Here is a 20,277-nt window from a genome sequence, read left to right as displayed (position 1 = left end):
CTATGATGAAACAGTTCCATCCTATTGAGAGCGGTCTTTTCTAGACAAACTCATGATACATAGGGCTTTAGAGTATGAAAATAATGGGAATATAATATTTTGGCCTTTGCAGTCATAATAGTGAATCTCGTTGCTAGAAGGGCTCTTTACCACAATCATCAAAACACACAGCAGACTTTTTTTTATTTTATTTTACACATGAACTCTGAGATAATGTTGTCAGAAGTTACCCTTTCTCACATGGAGAACTAAACAGGAAGACATGTTGTTGTGCATGACCTTCTAAGATGATTTTACTTTTTTTTCTCCTCCCAGAATGTTTTCAGAATGCTTTGTTGTACTTAGATGGTACATAGCATGACATTTAACATTGTTTTCATGTCCCAAGCTCTGCAACAGCATTTAGGGGCTATGAAGATTCACAAGGTTAGGGAAAGAAAACAACTCATCATGTGTAACAGGATCACAAGGCAACTGAGAAAAAAACAAAACGAAAAAAAACCCACTTCATGATATCTGACACCCGGCATCTCTGCATCTTGGCAACTAGTAGTTACCATGGTGATGGAGTTGGCAACGGCTATAACATCAGCTGATGACATCAGCTGATTATGGTGTTGTTGATCAAGATGAGGAGCGATAAAGATGAGATTCATGTCTCCCTAATATTTTGAATAATTATTGTAATCTTTGTACTTTCTTTATCCGTGCCTTTGAACTTAGCTGTTTTGCAGGGTGTTCTTTGTCGAGGTGTACCCCTCATGGTTAGCAGTTTTTCAGTATCATGTTCAAGGACACTTCAGCAGGAGAGACGCTTAGTGACACAGCAAGGCACAACAGTGACATATCAGGAAACTGTGCCCTGTAGTTAAAAGACAATATATCCACTCTGGTGCTAGCTTGTTACAGGGGTAAGCTTTAGCTTTCACTTAATTTTCCTCTTTGACAGGAAATTATGGCAGAAGTGAATATGAGGAAGGGACTGTAATAAAGCCATACAGTTATTTGGCATGGGCTACTGGGGTGTTCTGCTCTAACTCTTCTTGGCTCAAGAGGTGTGTTTCTGGTTGAAATCTGGGCATGATCATATTTAATTCAGTTGACCTGTTTTCAAGTTGATTTTGGTCTTAAAACATTACAAAGACAAGAGTGCTGTAGAGCAAGAGAAACTGGATACAGCACACTGAAAGTGAATTTGAGGAAACAACATGAAAATAATTTGCTGTAACATGAGAACATCTACAGAATAACATTAAAAATAGTTGTGGTAAATTCATAGCGATTGTTCAGGAATTGTTTGAGAAACACAACAAAGTGTCTTAACCCGACCTCCAAAATCCCCATAGCTGAATCCACAGGTGTTTCTGTGTGTTGACTGTTCAGAACTGTTTTGCAATCAAGAGAAAAACCTACACAAATGAAGGCAGACGATTTTATTGGTCAGAATGACAGCTGAACTTTAAAATTTCACTTGTCAATGATAATGATAATAATAATAATAATAATAATAATAATAATAATAATAATAATGATGATAATAATAATAATAATAATAATGATATAATAATAATAATAAGAAGAAGAAGAATCCAATAACACATTTAATTTATTGCTAATTTTCAAAACACTCAAGGTCAGCTTACAGCACTAATGAATAACAAGAACAGTATTAAGAGAGATTTAAAATGTAATGCAAAAATACATAAAACAAAACGCCACCAACAACAAGAGATGGTTGTAGTTAATACACTGCTGTAAAGAGCTGTGATTTAAAGTGGTAGTGGTTCCAGTGACACGGCAGTGCAGATAAAGGCTTTGGCACCCATGGTGTTCAGTTGCAGTAGAGGCTGAGTGTACAGTACAGGAAGGGGTGTGAGGATGAAGGAGGTCTGTGAGATATGGGGGTGCTAAGTCACTGACAGCTCAAGAGTGTGGAGCAGAATCTTGGACTGGGTATGCTGGGGAAGAATGAGCTGCTGAAGGTGAATGAGAATATGTGTAATATGATTGGTGGACGTGGTGCAGGTGACACATCTTGCTGCAGATTTCTGTACCATTTGGAGGCGATTAAGGAGATTTTAAAGGAGACAAGAGCGTATGGCATCACAATAATCCAAAAGAAAGGTGACCAAAATAACATAAATAAATGGCGTAATGTATGTCTCTTATATTTTTCATGTATGTGTTTTTATTTAATATCAAATTACTATCAAATTACTTGGCAAATTAGAGAAATTAAAGTGACAAAATTTTGCAAACTGGAAAGAGAAAGATGTCAGGCAAACACCAAAAAAATATCACTGGACACTATCTTATCTTGCCCTTTGAGTGCCATTAGAGCAGCAGCTAAGTAGCACTGTCAGAACCTGTGACACACACACACACACACACACACACACACACACACACACACACACACACACACACACACACACACGCGCACACACACACACACACACACACACACACAAAAAATTCTGACCTTGGAGTGCCTTTTTTAAGGGAAGAGTGTTCCTTTCTGGAATATTAGAGACTCAATGGCACAGAAGAACTAATGAATAATCTTGAAGTATAGAATATTTTTTTCTATGTCCCTAAAACGAAGTGTTGGCTTTTCAATGTCCTTATGTAATTCCATTAGTTCTCTGATATACTGTAGACTATAGAGTGAATATGAGCAGGAGTGTGTGCGTGGATAGATGACTTTGACAGAATGTTATGAGCTGATATTCATATCCGAGGACAAAGGGGGCCTAAGCACTGCTTTAACAAAAAGTGTCCAATGAGCCATACAAGACAGAAAAATCGGAAAAGTTAGTGTATCTCAATCACACCCTCATAGTTTACTATGTACCATTTTAGGTATTTGGCTGCCTCTTGGTTTTCAGAAGGGTTGGGTTTTTACTGTGTGAACGTGAATGCTTTATGTTTCTATGTTTTCACTCGATTTCTATTTTTAACATGCAGATATGATGAAGCTGACTGTTGTATTTAAATAGGCTTGTGAATGCGTTAACCCTGTGATCTCGGCTCTGTGACATGCTTCTCACCCATCCCAGAAGTTTGTGGCCTGGGTTAAAGTGCAAAATTACAAGCGAGACTGCTGCCATGACACATGTGCCACAACTACAGAATTAAATTCAGCATGCTTTGTTTTACTGATGCTGCCTCGATATATTTCTCATTATTTTGATACCTTTTTTCCCCCCTGTGATTGGTGTCTATGAAAATCATGAGAACTGTAGTAAATAAAGCGTAGATGGATAAAATCATTAGTCCTACCACACACTTACACAGTTTTCTGTCACCTATTGGGATCATAGAAAAGATGCCTAGACGTTCTTCTCCCCAGCCAGTCCCTGCAGCTCTGAGCCCGAGAACCTAGCCTAGCCACCACTGCCCACAGCGTCTGGCCATAGGTGACTGTAGGAACACAGATCGACTACTATATTGAGAACTCTGAGTTTTTTCTTCATCACACCAAGCTTTCCCAAACAGCATCAGTTCATCTTTCAAAAACCCACTCCACTCTTCCCCTACTTGTGAGTAAAGATTTGATCCTGAGACCACTGAACAGGGCACCGTCTGACACTTGACCTGCAGGGTCTGTCCAAAAAATAAGCAGAATAGGTGAAAAAGTGCAGCGCTGTTACTCACAGGAAACAATTCTGAGTTACTGGTTTCATCGGGGTGAAACATCCAGGTTTGACTGTTATTTCTCAGGAAAACTTTGAGGTTCCCCAATAAGACCACAGAGCCTGTGACTAGGATGCTTTCTAGCAGCCAAGAAAATTTTAAAGGTATTCCAAGAAGGTTGCAAATGTAGTGGTGACTGGTTCTCCAGTGAGATTTATTTCAGTGTTGCTTATCCTCTGTCTTGTTCTAGGGTAGAGGTTTACTGTATACCAGTGGTATACTATTGAGCTGACTGTTGAAAGTAAGCAGCACTAGACCACAGTAAGAATCTTCTGTGAGGCGAGTCTGTAGAGGCTAGAGGCTATCAAGGTCATGTTAGAAACAAGAAGGCTGTCGGCTGAACTCTGATAGGCTTGACCTTTTATTTTATACTGTATGAGACTTTGATGAGAGAGGAGAGATATGTGCGCGTGTGTGTCTATGTTTGTGTAGACGTTCAAAAATACATGAATCTTTTCAGGTGGTGGTACAAAGAAATTGTTATTATTTTTGTGATTTGATTGGCAGGCAAAGAAGCAGGGTGCAATTTGGCATCTGATTCAACAGCAGATTGTATGTGTGTGTGTGTGTGTGTGTGCCCAGTATATTTCGAACTTATTAATGATTAAGTCTGAAGAAAGATCTTTTTGAATCAAACATTTAGCTGACTCAACACTCACATCTGACATTCACGTCTTTGGAGGTTTCATTGCATGAAAAAAGCTTTTTCAGTTTTGAAAGAACTAGTGAAAAGTGGTAGCTACTCTTTGTATTCATGCATTATTGTGTGCATATCCCCACATGAGCAAATTCCATTTCTGTGCATTGTTCCTTTGAATTGAAGAAAATTACATTTAGTCCTACAGAGATCAAGAAGAAGCTCTGTGTTACTGTTGCAAAGACCCACCGCTCCAGAATAATGTCTATCACAGAAGATCCTGGCATTTTCATTGGGGTGAAATTTTATCACTGTAAAACATAATTTTGCAGTTTTTGAATGTGTTTTGCAAACAGGTGTGTAAATAAAGTTTTTCTTCTTCTGCTATGATAATGATGATTATTGTTATCATTAATTTAAATGTCCACATATTTAGCAAGCATTATCTAAAGCACTTATTTACAGTTTATGCTTGAACATGCTTGAAGAAAATTATGAGAAGACTGGGTTGCAACTTTATTTGTAGACAGAATCAAACTAAATTATAATTACTAATTTTCCAAATTGATAACTCGTGTGATGGCCCATCAATAAAGGGTAAAAGAGAAAAGCTAAAATACAGAATATGAAATAGTGATTATGTTCACAGATAAAAACAGGGTTTTGATTGCTGCAAGAACACGGGGCTAATAGATTTGAATATCCTCGCAAACATTAAAAAAAAATAAACTGATTTTTTTTGGCTATGTTAATGGAAATGTTTTTATTTATTGTTCTTTCTCCAATTTTATGAGTGAATATTTGACCTGATATCACTAACATATCATCTTGGTTAGCATGTTCAGTTACCTTTAAATGGTGGAAGGAAATAAAATGATTAGCAACTAGAATGTTTTGATAGTCATAGCTTCAGAGTTGAACTATTCTACTCCTGTCAACCTGGATTTGTTTGTATTGCTGCAATATATCTGCGTGCACAATATGTTACATTTATCAATTTGAGACAGGATTAATTCACTTTCACTCAATTTAAACATCAAACATACACAAGCTTCTAGATACAGATAAACATAGTACATGTACACACAATCTCCACCGTACAATCGCTTGCTTACATCCTACATATACAAGTACAGCTTATAAGCATGACCGAACCACATGCTTATAAATATGCATACTGCAGTTATTCATATAAATATAGTGTGCCGTGTCTTAGCTCCAACTCTCGGAATAGTGGTGTACTGAAGTGCATTCACAGATGGAGTGGCAAATTGGTCACACTCTACATAATGTGTCACAAACTGGTAAACTTTTTTTCTTGGTTGCCATGGAAACAGCTTTGAATGACGGCAGCAGTAGTAATGGGGAGTTTCCAAAACAAAACTGCTGCCTGTGTATTTCCCTTTTTTCTATTAAGCATATCTGTTCATACATCATTTACCATTCCTCAAAAGTTTCATTCGGATTTCCCTGAAATGCTGTCAGACAAAAATAAAGTATAAGGACTTTTAAATTTGCAAGTCATACTCACCATTGTGCATGCATCATTTATTCTTTCGGGTTCTCTGAGATTAAACAGATACTATAACTTCCCCTAGACATGTATTAAATGTATTCTCTATACTTTTTAAAAATAACTATAATTTTATGCATTGCCATTGGAGGTCGAGTCAGAACTTAGAAAGCTGACAAATATATGAATACGTATTTATGTCTGCATACAACTGTAGTTTAATTTGGTACATATTTCTGAGCTGTTCAAAGAAGATTTTGCTTTCACAGCAAGAAGGCCCTGGGTTTGAATCTGCTGGCCGGGGCCCTTCTGTGTTGAGCTTGTATGCTCCCCATTTGCTCGTGTGGTTTATCTCCTGCTTCCTTCCCCAGTTCAAAGATATACTAGGTCACTTAGTGGTTCCAAATTGGTGGTCGGTGTGGATGTGATTGGTTGTCTGTCTTTTGGGCAATTAGAAAACCTGAAAAATATGAAAATATTGCTTGGTAGTGTGGTGGCAGATTTCTTTTCTCATGTATTAATCACTTATTTAATCATATCACGTTAGTTATAGTAATATCACTTTCTCACTGTACTATAGTAAGAGCACTCCTGTCACTAGTTTACATGCATGTGGAATGTTAACACAGTGAGGCCATTGTAATGGGAGACATTAAACAGATAGTAGGACTCCTTCTGCTTATCAGGGATGTAAATCTTTAGGTGATGGCCAAGCAGAAAACAAGGTCAAAATTCTCTCTGTGAGGGAGGAGGTATAGCCCCCCCGTGAGAGGGGCCAACATGTAAGAGTTTGTGGGATGTTCTTTGTCTGTGTCTCTGTATATAAGATGAAGGGCAGTGGCCACAATTCAGAGATGGTCCTGGTGTTTCACTGGGATGCTCTCTCCACATTGCAATGTGTTTATTAAACCCATTTCAAATCAAGCTTGCTGGGTGTGTTGCAGGTTATTGTTAAATTTTCCACGACAGTAGACAAAGTAAAGTACTGGAAGAATCAAAATTCTAATTAATGTAGTCCACAAAGCAATGATGATCACTAAGTCTTTGTCTCATGAGTGTCTCTAATTCCAGGATGATGAATTATTTTCTATTTCATAATGAGCTGATTCTTTTCAGTTACAGTAAAGAAAGTACAGCTAATTGGCTCTGGCTCTGCTTTGTCTTAGTGTTCTGTAACCCTTATTTGCTGAATAGATTCATTGATTTTCTTTTTCTTTTCGCATTTACATTTTACTGCTCTATTTTGTTTAGTTTATTATAACAAGTGAATCATTGTTGTTCTGCAGGACACTCATCCTTTAACATTTTCTTCACTTAGCCCCATTTATTTTCCTTAGTCAACCATTCTGTCTTTTCCAAGCCTCTCACTCACTTTCTCTTAGTTCTGGTTTCTTTCTTCCCCTCTTCACTGTCATCCTCACTTCCCCACGTCTCCCCCACTCCTCTCCTTTCTTCCTTTTCTCTCCTCCTTCTGTCTCTAGCTCACTCTGGGCAATCTTCCAGGCAGATTGTATGTGATGCTATCTGTGGCTCTAATTGACCCTGACAGGACATTCATCATTAGCCACAACCTTTAATGCTGCATCGCTGTTAGGGATTCAATTTCTTCACTAAAACTGACGTGGGCCATAATATATGACCATTAGAGAGAAAAATATATCCAAATCTTCTTGGAAGTCCCCTTATATACAAACAACTTCCTGAAAGTACAGCACTGGGAGATACACCCCTATAGGTTTTTACAGTAGTGTTAAAATTTCCACCTGAATTAAAAACCACCAATGTCAGATTTAGTTTTAACATTGTCTTCTTGGAGAAAATAAATCATTTTCAAACATAAGTAGACAGACAGCTTCAGCTGACTGCAGTTGACGATAAATAAATAACTGGCCTAGCCAGTTTGACTCCATTATGCTGAATTTTTTAATCTAGCAGTTCATCAGTAGGAATTAAATCCATCAAATCTAGGTCCAAAGAAGCTTCATCTAAGTTCTCTTTGCCATGGATCACTGGATGTACTCACTTGTCAGGGCTGTTTGTCTCCTCCATTCATCCTTTGTAGTGTTTACTCACTTTAGGATGCTTGTGCCTCCACACCTAATTAATTTGCGCAGCTGCCAATTTCACAATTGCATTTGTTTCACGCTGGAAGAGACACACACAAACACACAAAATTAAAAATTAAAAAAAAAAGTCTAAGGTTATATGCTTTTAACAGACTGATACATTTGGATGGCACAAATTCGGAAAAACTACACCCAAACGACAGGCTCCCTGACATACGTTCACCTAATCTCTTTGCACCTCATTCACGTGCAGGTAGTCAAGCGATTATGCTGTAAGTACTACACAGAGTCACTTTAGAGCTCCCACAAAGTGAATATTTGAGTATACCTCTTTAGTGTCTATGGAGTGTTTGACTAATTATTTAAACCAGGAGTGTCTGGGGTCACTCCCTGCTATCTTTGGCTCTCCTCTGCAATATTAACTCTTAATAAGAAGTAATTCTTCCATTGTACCTTTCATCACTCCCCCACTGTGCAGACAGATGAGGTGTTTGACATTTCTCAGCTTTTGCTAGAATAAATTGAGGATAATCTTATTTTTGCCTTTTTAGAATATCTGCAGGGGTACTGCTGCCAATTAATTTAGATCATCAGCTTTCCTCTGCCTCCAAGTTGCTGTCTTTGGTGTCTCATTACTTATCGCTTGGTACTTTTCAATTCTAAATGTGTTTGTCTCCTCACTGGAAATTGTTGTGCATCTCCCTGTCAGCTCTAGCCCTGTGGTTTACATTTATCCTTGGTTTATCCCTTTCTCTCTGCCCCTCTCATCATTCTAACCGCTCTGTCTCATTTGCAGGGGGAAAGGATGGGAGAGACAATAAAAGCAGAAGGATGGCAAGGAAAGAAAAACGGACCAAGGTGAGCCAGATAAGACTAGGACAATAATGCAATGATGAGGATGCGGTGATTAGACAGTTCATGTTCCACTTTCTCTCTGCGATACTCACGCTTTTTTGCAAGCACATGCGCATGTACGTGCACACATATGCACCCTCTCAAATCAGATTCGGTTCATAATTTTGCATAATGATACTCTGCAGTCTGTGCTCAGATCGGTTGACAGTTAATGAAATTAACCTTGAGACGCTCCGAGATGCTGCATAACAGTGTCTCTCAAACACACTCACACACTCACATGTGCAAAAGCTAAACTAAAGAGCTGATTGAACCTGGAAATTTGGGAATCTGTCTCATAATTAAGAGAACCTCTTTTAAAATTCCACTGGCATTTCTGAAAACACAGTTTTGGAACAATGCCAGTTTGTTATTACCTTTTTGTTTAGTTCCTCACACAGGTGGCTCATGTTAATTTCTTTTTTAGCAGCTTTTTGTAAACATTTCTCTACATTTGTAGGTCAACATCATGGTGTGAACACAGAAACTGGGGATCAACTATCACATTAAAGCAGTATTGCTTTTTGTTTAAAAGGAAATAATATAAAAGGTAAACCGAATAGAATATAAAACACAGGCAATCAAAAATGTGCTTTTAGAAGAATAATCCAAATAGATCTATGAAAATATTACTTTCAGTAAAACGAGTCACAACTTTTTAGAACTACAATTATAAAGTTTCCAAAGAAAAATTATTCACTTTGAAATGTGGTTCGACTGGCAGTCCTTCAGATGTGTACCCCATGTTATTTTCTCTCTGTAGTGGATTTTTATACTGGACAGGCTCATAAGGTCATTAAAACTGACTTAAACCTCAGATGAGTGTGTTTTAAGGGCAAGAAAATAGACAAAATGACACAAATAGACAATATGGAAGCACAAAAAAGGGTCTTGTTAGAAAGGAAGCAGTTCTTAAGGAACTCCTGCACATCTCTGTAAGAGATAGGATAGAAGGTAGACAGTTCATAGCAGAGTGAAGAATCTCATCTTCATGTAATCTCCACAAAGTTTAAGAAGGAGGCTTATTGCTCTTTCCCTTTCAATGGCAAAAAAAAACACAACAGAAGAAGAAAGTGTGTAAATTGAAGGAAGGAAGAAAGGAGCTCAGAATCTAATCAAACCAAGGACACGTTGCTGATTGCCTCTTCAAAAACAACAGGGAGAAAATTGGTTTGGTTTGTTTCCGTCATGAAGGCAAGAGACAATTGATACTAAAAATGGTTAAAATGTTGCAGGGGAGAAATGAAAGAAGCTCAAAGTGAAATAACTAAATTACTTGTTCGCAGAATGCAATGGGGGAATGGGTAATCTGTGGCGTCAATCCCATTCTCTTCTCTTGCCTCTTTCTTCAGTCCGTTCCTCCCTTTAACAATTACAGAGCTTTTCTAAATCCATCCTTTTCCCCTTCTCTGCGCCTTCAACTCTTTCTTCACTCTCTTATTCATGCAAAGACACCAAAAGCCCCAGAAAAGGAAAAGCCACCATATAATGGGTCTGGTTCTAAGATATGCGTACCGCTAATCTAGAAATAGGCTATGCTCTATTTAAACCACTGGGCACCACACACACATAAAATGTTAGTGAATCTGAGTGGGTTAAAAATAATAAAAATCAGTCACTATCTATCTACACTGCTTTTCTATACATTCTAAATCTGGAGAACTTATAAATACTGTGCTCTTGACAAAATGTTTTTAAAGTTACCAACACTTGGCCAATGTCTGACTCAGTGTACTGGAGGTCTGAGTGTCAACAGTGATGCTATGAAGTGGAGATTGATGGTCTCTTGAGTACGCTATGCTCGGCCAAGTGCAACAATCCAACAAACAACAACATCAGCTACATTAGCTATGACAACAACCGTCTACACCAGCACGAGGACATTGTCGGTAACACAAAGTGTGGCACCAGCTAATTAAAACATAAGTAACTCAGAACCTAATGAGTTGTAATTGTAGATAATTGCAGAGTTGTTGATGTATGATGTCTAATTGGCTTGCATTGCTGAGGTAATGAGAAAAGTTTGATTACTTTATGCTAAACGTGTTAGCAAGGTAGCAGGTGTTGTTCAAGGAGGTGTCACAAGCAATCCCATAACTCACATCTCAATCTCATCACTCAACCTCTGCAGAGAAGGAAAGGGAATGGTCTCTACCTCAGTGTGTTAACCAAGACTCTAATTATACTTGTGAGTTAATGGAACTTGCTTTGTTCCTCTTTTATCTCATTTAAAAGCAAAAAAAACCCAAAAACAACATTACAAGTTGAGTGCGATTGATTTCATTCCTTTTTTAAAATTTTGCATTCCTTACATATGATAATGATTTTCAGAAAGACATGTCAGGTGATTTTTATAAAAAAAAAAGATAGCTTTGCACCCAAACAGGATCAAGCTCAGGTCTTTGCAGTTTCAGTCCACACTGAGTTATAGCGTGGGATTTAATTATAAAGGTACTTTCTTCCTTTCCCTTTTTTATCATGTTTCATCCTCACCGTTGTCTATGAAAAAGGCAAAAGTAATTATCTTCAAACCCTACACATATGCTTGATATGATCTTTGGGATGAGTGATAATACAGATCTGCCAGTGTATAGGCAGATCTAACTTTTTGTTACTTAAAAGACCCACTGTCCCCGAGACATCAGATCTAATGCTCACTTTATCTGTTCATTGAGTTTGTGCCTATCGTAAGCACTTACAATATATCTAATCCTCAACATGTATGCGCCTCCTAATGTCGTGGATCATATCGACAAAAATCCAATAATATTCTGACGGTAAAAACATGTACAGCTACAAAATAAAATAGATAAATACACTAAAATTTTTAAAAGCTATCAACTGACTCTTTAGAAAATGTTCTTTGTGGCTTATGAACATGCTTTTGAGATTGTCTACTCTCCTGAAGGGAATCATGTTGATGTAGGCAGTCATGCAGATGATTGAAATTAAAGTCAGATTATGTCCTTGGGATACAAAACCTGTTAAGGTTCCCTGACCTGTAACTTCTTAAAAGCAAGTGCAAGTGTATGCATACAAATGCTGACAGCATAGATAGGCACGCAACAAAAAATGAATTTGTTAAAGAAATTAAAAACAGAAGCAGAAAAAGTCTTAAGTGAAAAACTTCAAAAGAAATTTGACTGTTATCAGTGTTCATTTGATTGAAATAAAGCACCCAGTAGCATATACATTATAAAAAAGTTAGATGTGTTTCTTTCCTTCTTATAACAGTGTGTTAGTATCACATTCATAATAGCAAGGAAACCACAGCTCTTGTGGTAGGATGACACCTGGCATAACAGCATTACATTTTTTGGTATTTCAACCCCTTGTCCTGCACTTTTGGCATACTTTGCTCGATATTTAAGGTTCAGACCACACAAATCATTTAACTATAGCTATATACTGTACTATAGCTAAATACAAGTTTAGCACCTGTAAACTGGATGATACAGTTTTGAAAAAATCTACCAAAGGATATCTAGGTAGACTGACATGTTGGTATTTACCAAAGTGTGCAAACCCTTTTTTGTGCTACTTTGAGCTACAGATCTCTAGGACCACATCTTGCCATGATGACAGAGCTGATGAGGACACAGGTACACCCAAATCAAAACAATACAAATAATATACATATAATTATATATAATAGATTTAAGACAATACTAATAAATGTAATCTTTAGACAACTAAATCAATGTTTCAAAAGCAGAAATATATGAGGTATATGATTTGTTATATGATTTCTTGATTTTATTAAAAGAATACTTGAATGATGGTAACTATTTCTAAGATTAAATTTGTAATTTTACACTACCTAGTGTAGTATATTAAAAAACACAAGTGTAATTACTTAAATCAGTTTTACCGCATTTTCTTTATTATGCTGCAAAATTTCCAACTCCCTTTTTTTCCCCTTCTTTTTGAAAAACACACAAAAAAACCCCCAAATAAATAAAAACATAATAGATTTACATATGTTGCTTTGTAAAGTTAGCAAATCCCAGTGTTATGATTCTTATTTTAGGCATGCTTTTATAAATGCTTTTAATTTTGGAAATAATAAATTTAAATGTACTAAGGTTAAAATGTGGCTAAAAGATTGAAGTTACTGCAGCTGGCCCTGTGGTCACAAACTCACAACTAACCACTTTAGTTCAAACTTGTTTGTTGACTGGGGCCATTTTTTGTCACGTTTGCATGTTCTACTACTGCCCAGTGACATACCTGTTAGCATAACTGGTGGTGGTTTAAATTGGCTGTAGGTGTGTATGTAGGAGATTACTGCTGTCTCGTTCTCTGTGTTAGCTTTCTGTAATGGGCTGCAATGGGTGCAGTTAGCACCGTTGCCAGGCCTGGGTCTGAATCCACCAGCCAGCTGGACCTTTTTGTGTAGAACTTGTTCTTCTTGTGCCTGTATGGGTTCTCTCTGCTTCATCCACTTTGTTTGCACAGAAGTTGCCAGAAAAGTTATATCTACCAGTTTATTGCAATATAATTAACTTCATAGCTAGTGGACAGTATATTAACTAAGTACAATATTATACCACCACATTCCCTGTCACAACCACTGGGCTTAACAGCCTTTCTATTGGAAATCCTACACTGTCAATACATTAAATTATTGGCTTAATTAATAAGCTTCTCGTCAAATGTGAGCACTGACAACTTTCGTCTTTTCTTCTAGCGTTGAAGTTTAGTGTAAGTTTAGCACTTTTCTCCGATTCTTATCATTACATTTCTTTTCAGTCCAGTTTAGTTTCAGTTTTCTTTCCCATTCACTAGAATACCATCCTTCCCATCCCGCCCCCCTACCAGCATTTCATAGATGTTTTTGTAGATCGCACTGTGGGAGGAGAATATTTAAATGATTCAAACATACATGGTTTTCTACGATTTGTAGCAGGGAATTTAGTGCAAATTGTGTTCAAGTTAATGTAAAATAAATCATGTGTTACTTTTGATTTTAATAAAACGACAGGTGGAGAAGTTTTCAGAACAAACGTGCAATTAATGTGGGCGGCTTGCTCAAAGCTATGAGCATGTTGCCTAGGGTTTGCCTTTGTCTAGCAGCTCTTCAGTGAGTTCTTACCCCGAATATTTAAAGCGAAGCTTCACATTTCTCTTCTTTATTCTTAACAGAACTGAAATAAAATGAAACTCTTTTCTCAACAGTGCACACACAGAGTGTGTCATGACAAACTAACAATAGCTTCATTAACAAACTTAGATGTCAAGAACTGACAGTAAGTAATATTTTATGTTCTGCTACGCATCATACAGTTGAGTGTGACACAGATTTCATGTTTATGTGCTGGAATAGTTTGTAATAAAGCATCTGTCGTTTGGATAAATCCTGTGCTCCACCTGAGCTGTCAGTTTTATTCAGAGAACTGGCTCAACCCACAGAATCACAGTCCCCAGAATTTTTTAACAAAAGAATTAAACCAAAATCAAGCTCCAGGAAAAGGTCAACATGTAGCCACGCATCTGAATGCATATTGATTTGCTCTCCTGATATTTAGACTGGCAGCACGGTGGCACGGTGGTTAGCACTGTTGCCGCACAGCAAGAAGGTAGATAAGATAAGATAAGATAACTCTTTATTGTCATTGCACAGTCATACATAGTACAGTAGTACAATGAAATTGGAAAACTGTCCTACGGCGGCACTACATATAACACAACACGACACGATATGACACATCACAACGCAACAAACAACACAGCACAGTATATTAACTTAGTATAAAAAAGAAGAATAAGTGTATGTGTATTGCACACTGTTATTATTGCACATTAATTATTATTGCACCTTGTTATAAATATAAATATTATTATTGTTATTGTTTTAAACATTGTTACCTCCCCCCTAAAAAAGTCCAGGTAGGTAGCCAGTCAGGTCAGCTATTTACATTGATCAGGGCTATTGCCCTGTTGTAAAAGCTGTCCTTGAGTCTATTTGTTCGGGACCTCAGCAGCCTGAACCTCCTGCCAGACGGCAGCAGCTTAAACACCCGGTGACCTGGGTGTGTGCAGTCCTGTAGGATGCTGCATGCCCTCTTGAGACAGCGAGTGCTGTACAGGTCCTTCAGGGAGGGAAGAGGATGTCCAATGATTTTTTGGGCTATATTGATGACCCTCTGGAGTGCCTTTCTGTGTGCTGTGGTGCAGCTGGAGAACCACACACCGATGCAATATGTCAGCACACTTTCAATAGAGCAGCGGTAGAAGACGGTCAGCAGCTCCTTCTTTAGGTCCATTTTTCTGAGGATTCTCAGAAAGTGGAGATGCTGTTGGGCCTTCTTTAAGACCACAGAGGTGTTAGAGCTCCATTGGAGGTCTGTGTCTATGTGCAGACCCAGAAACTTGAAACTGGAGACCCTTTCCACGCACTCCCCGTTGATGCTGACAGGCTGCAGCTCGGACTTCCTCCTTCTGAAGTCAACTACCAGTTCTTTTGTCTTGGTGGTATTGAGGTCCAGGTTGTTATCTACACACCAATCTGACAGCCTCTGAACTTCAGCTCTGTACGCCGTCTCATCTCCCCCTGAGATGAGCCCCACCACGGTGGTATCATCTGCAAACTTGATGACTGTGTTGTCTGGGTGGGAACTAACACAGTCATGTGTGTACAGAGTGTACAGTAGGTGACTCAGTACAGGTCCTGAGTACAATTCCACCATCAGGCCGGGGTCTTTCTGTGTGGAGTTTGCATGTTCTCCCTGTGTTTGCGTGGGTTCCCTCCAGGTACTCCAGCTTCCTCCCACCGTCCAAAGACATGCAGTTAGCGGGGATAGGTTAATTGGTTAATCCAAATTGCCCATAGGTGTGAATGTGGGAGTGAATGTGAGCGGGAATGGTTGTCTGTCCCTGTGTGTTAGCCCTGTGACAGACTGGCGACCTGTCTGGGTGTACCCCGCCTCTCGCCCTATGACAGCTAGGATAGGCTCCCGCAACCCTGAAAAGGATAAGCGGAATCGAATGGATGGATGGATATTTAGACTATAGTATTGATATTTATATAATATTTGCTATACCATGTGCATAACCAGGGCTCTACAGGGAGTGCAGAATTATTAGGCAAGTTGTATTTTTGAGGAATAATTTTATTATTGAACAACAACCATGTTCTCAATGAACCCAAAAAACTCATTAATATCAAAGCTGAATGTTTTTGGAAGTAGTTTGTAGTTTGTTTTTAGTTTTAGCTATTTTAGGGGGATATCTGTGTGTGCAGGTGACTATTACTGTGCATAATTATTAGGCAACTCAACAAAAAACAAATATATACCCATTTCAATTAGTTATTTTCACCAGTGAAACCAATATAACATCTCCACATTCACAAATATACATTTCTGACATTCAAAAACAAAACAAAAACAAATCAGCGACCAATATAGCCACCTTTCTTTGCAAGGACACTCAAAAGCCTGCCATCCATGGATTCTGTCAGTGTTTTGATCTGTTCACCATCAACATTGCGTGCAGCAGCAACCACAGCCTCCCAGACACTGTTCAGAGAGGTGTACTGTTTTCCCTCCTTGTAAATCTCACATTTGATGATGGACCACAGGTTCTCAATGGGGTTCAGATCAGGTGAACAAGGAGGCCATGTCATTAGTTTTTCTTCTTTTATACCCTTTCTTGCCAGCCACGCTGTGGAGTACTTGGACGCGTGTGATGGAGCAATGTCCTGCACGAAAATCATGTTTTTCTTGAAGGATGCAGACTTCTTCCTGTACCACTGCTTGAAGAAGGTGTCTTCCAGAAACTGGCAGTAGGACTGGGAGTTGAGCTTGACTCCATCCTCAACCCAAAAAGGCCCCACAAGCTCATCTTTGATGATACCAGCCCAAACCAGTACTCCACCTCCACCTTGCTGGCGTCTGAGTGGGACTGGAGCTCTCTGCCCTTTACCAATCCAGCCACGGGCCCATCCAACTGGCCCATCAAGATTCACTCTCATTTCATCAGTCCATAAAACCTTAGAAAAATCAGTCTTGAGATATTTCTTGGCCCAGTCTTGACGTTTCAGCTTGTGTGTCTTGTTCAGTGGTGGTCGTCTTTCAGCCTTTCTTACCTTGGCCATGTCTCTGAGTATTGCACACCTTGTGCTTTTGGGCACTCCAGTGATGTTGCAGCTCTGAAATATGGCCAAACTGGTGGCAAGTGGCATCTTGGCAGCTGCATGCTTGACTTTTCTCAGTTCATGGGCAGTTATTTTGCGCCTTGGTTTTTCCACACGCTTCTTGCGACCCTGTTGACTATTTTGAATGAAACGCTTGATTGTTCGATGATCACGCTTCAGAAGCTTTGCAATGTTGAGACTGCTGCATCCCTCTGCAAGATATCTCACTATTTTTGACTTTTCTGAGCCTGTCAAGTCCTTCTTTTGACCCATTTTGCCAAAGGAAAGGAAGTTGCCTAATAATTATGCACACCTGATATAGGGTGTTGATGTCATTAGACCACACCCCTTCTCATTACAGGGATGCACATCACCTAATATGCTTAATTGGTAGTAGGCTTTCGAGCCTATACAGCTTGGAGTAAGACAACATGCATGAAGAGGATGATGTGGACAAAATACTCATTTGCCTAATAATTCTGCACTCCCTGTATGCCCCCTATCGTGGTCTAAACCAATCAGAGACAGCCAGGGGCGGGACCTCTCTGATTGGTTGTGGTCCAGATATTCCTGTAGTCCATGTGTACATTTGAAAGTGCAGGCGGATAGAGAGAGGTGAGTAGCTTGATAAAGCGATATTGATTCGTTAAATCCTGAATTAACTTTTAAATATAAATATATTTTGCCAGAAACTCCAGAATCTCAGGTTAAAGCTCACAAAACTATTTCAACAACCACCAAACAGTAAATGAGAGTAGGGCTGCCACAAACGATTATTTTGATAGTCGACTAGTCACCGATTATTTTTGCGATTAGTCGACTAATCAGATCATGCATCCATTGGACGTAAAACTTACATCTTATTGCACCAGCAGCCAGTGTTGGGGAGTAACGGAATACATGTACCGCCGTTACGTATTTAAAATACAAAATATGAGTAACTGTATTCCGTTACAGTTACCGTTTAAAAAGGTGGTATTCAGAATACAGTTACTTTGTTGAAATAAATGGATTACACTGCGGTACTTTCCTGTTTCATATTGTCGCGGGTCAGGACTGTTTGGGTTTTGTTTGACAGATACGTTCTGTTGTTCCAGGCGGCAGCATTACGGTTGCCATGGTTACAGGGCGACGCTCTCTCTCTCTCTCTGCCACTGTGTGTTTCCTGGGTGAGAGAGTGCCTTTTCGTTGTTGTTGTTTTTGTGCTAAGCTAACAGGCAGAATGCTACAAGCATAGCTCTAAAGAATGTAGCATCATGGGCAGTGTAGTCTGTGTTGCAGGGAGAATGGACTGCCATACACGTTATTAGTCTGTGAGCGCGAGGAGGGAGAAAAAGGGGAGTGGAAAGGTACGAGTTGTCATCGAGGAAAAACGGGGGCTGGAAGCATGTAAATATAATAATAACCACTTCAGCCAATAAGAGTGCCTGACGAGCCCAGTTGTAAGTAAGCTATTAAGACTCGACTGTACACCATGTTCGTGTTTTCCTCCGAAAACAATAAGTTCCGTTGGAGCAGTCTTTCAACGCCTCTCTCTGTCTCTGCTAGCAAAGTTGACCCAGACAACAAAGTAAAGCTATTTTTCGGCTACAAGCTGACAGGGACCCCGCCGTATTAGTCAGAGGTCCCTTTACTACGGTTCGGAGTCGCGGACCTTCAGTAATAGTAATAAATCACACAGCAATAGTGCATTCATGTTGTTGTAAAAAGCATGATAATATATTAAGTAATCCAAAGTATTCAGAATACGTTACTGTCATTGAGTAACGTAACGGAATACGTTACAGAATACATTTTGGGGCATGTATTCTGTATTCTGTAATGGAATACATTTTAAAAGTAACCTTCCCAACACTGCCAGCAGCATCTGCTCTTAATATAACTATCATTAGCTTACAGCTTTAAGTGTTTAAGGTATGTGCTAACTAAAAATAAAGACAAGATGATAGTTTATTAAATGTTAATGAAATTTGCAGATTGTTTCAGTGAAGTTTAATAAACTCAGCTATCTAAAATATAACAGGACACCGAAGTATATTCTTGAGCATCTCACACTTCTGATAATCAGTTGTCTGCTTGACGTTTATTCAGCTGTGTAAAAACTATAACTTTAATATCAGCCTAACCGATTTACTCAGGAACTAAAAAAAAGCCAAAAAATTACATTTTTAAGTTATCTAAGTGACTCATATATCATGTTTAACCTGAGTAGCGAAAGACGGCGGTGGGTTTGAAAACGATTTGCCGGGAGTCCGGTGTTCTCACGGGCTCTAGTGAGCCTTGAACCCGTTAGCTATCAAGCCAGTGGGTAACAGACGTCTCCGAAAACGTCGGAGCGCTTTTGAAAATATGTCTTGATAAACTGAGCAGATATTTGAGGTTTACACAGCAACATTCTCGCCTGAGAATATCTTAAACGTTTATTTTGTGACCCAGAAAGAATAATAAGAGTAACATTAAAACTAACTAGCTGCCGCCATTGTTGAAAACTGAGCAGGGCCGCGCTATGAACTCTGGGACACAGCTTCTTCTTCTTTTTCGGGGTTTAACAGCAGCTGGCATCCTTGTACATGCAGTGCTGCCATCTTCTGTTTCAGTCCGTTATTACACTCTTAAATCCTACTACTTATTCCTGCCTCTTTTGGAATCTTACAAAGCTTAAAACGACGCGTCGACTATTAAATCAGTCGTCGACGATTTTGATAGTCGACGTAATCGTGACTAGTCGACTAATCGTGGCAGCCCTAAATGAGAGCAGGTAAACGGATTCCACACAAAGACATAAACGCAGAGCACGGACCCGACGCATCAGAATCAGCTTTCTCTTTCTCGGCTTTCTCACCCGACGGCACGTACATGGACACGCTGTCGGGGCTGAAAGCCGACAGCTCACTGATTTTGATGCGTCGGGTCCACGCTTTGTGTTTACGTCTTTTTTGCGCTAGATTCTGAGCTGCAGGTTTTGTCTCTCTCCAACCAAAATTCACTGAACCAGCAGCAAAAGAAGCAGCAAACTACGCTTCACATTTGATAAACATCGTCATGAATTACTTACTTTTGCTGTTTTGCTTCCACCACGATAAAAAAAAAATCACACTTCATGCACAGCTCTCTCTCTCTCTGTACTTCAAGAACAGTTTCCCATCTCAAATCTCTGTTTTCTGCATTATTCATTCATTGTTAGTTAATCAACATTTTTTTGTGATTGCATCATCATGCTAATTTTACTATGCTTAGTAAACCCAGCTGCGCATCTTCTTTTTCTTTGAGGTATCAGACCTACTGTACAACAGCATGGAAACTCACCTTGTGGTTCATCCATTTGCTGTCTTCC

This window comes from Simochromis diagramma, unplaced genomic scaffold, assembly GCF_900408965.1.
Source record: "Simochromis diagramma unplaced genomic scaffold, fSimDia1.1 OVJJ01000344.1, whole genome shotgun sequence".
Classification (NCBI taxonomy): Eukaryota; Metazoa; Chordata; class Actinopteri; order Cichliformes; family Cichlidae; genus Simochromis; species Simochromis diagramma.
Note: the sequence above shows the minus strand (reverse complement) of the source record.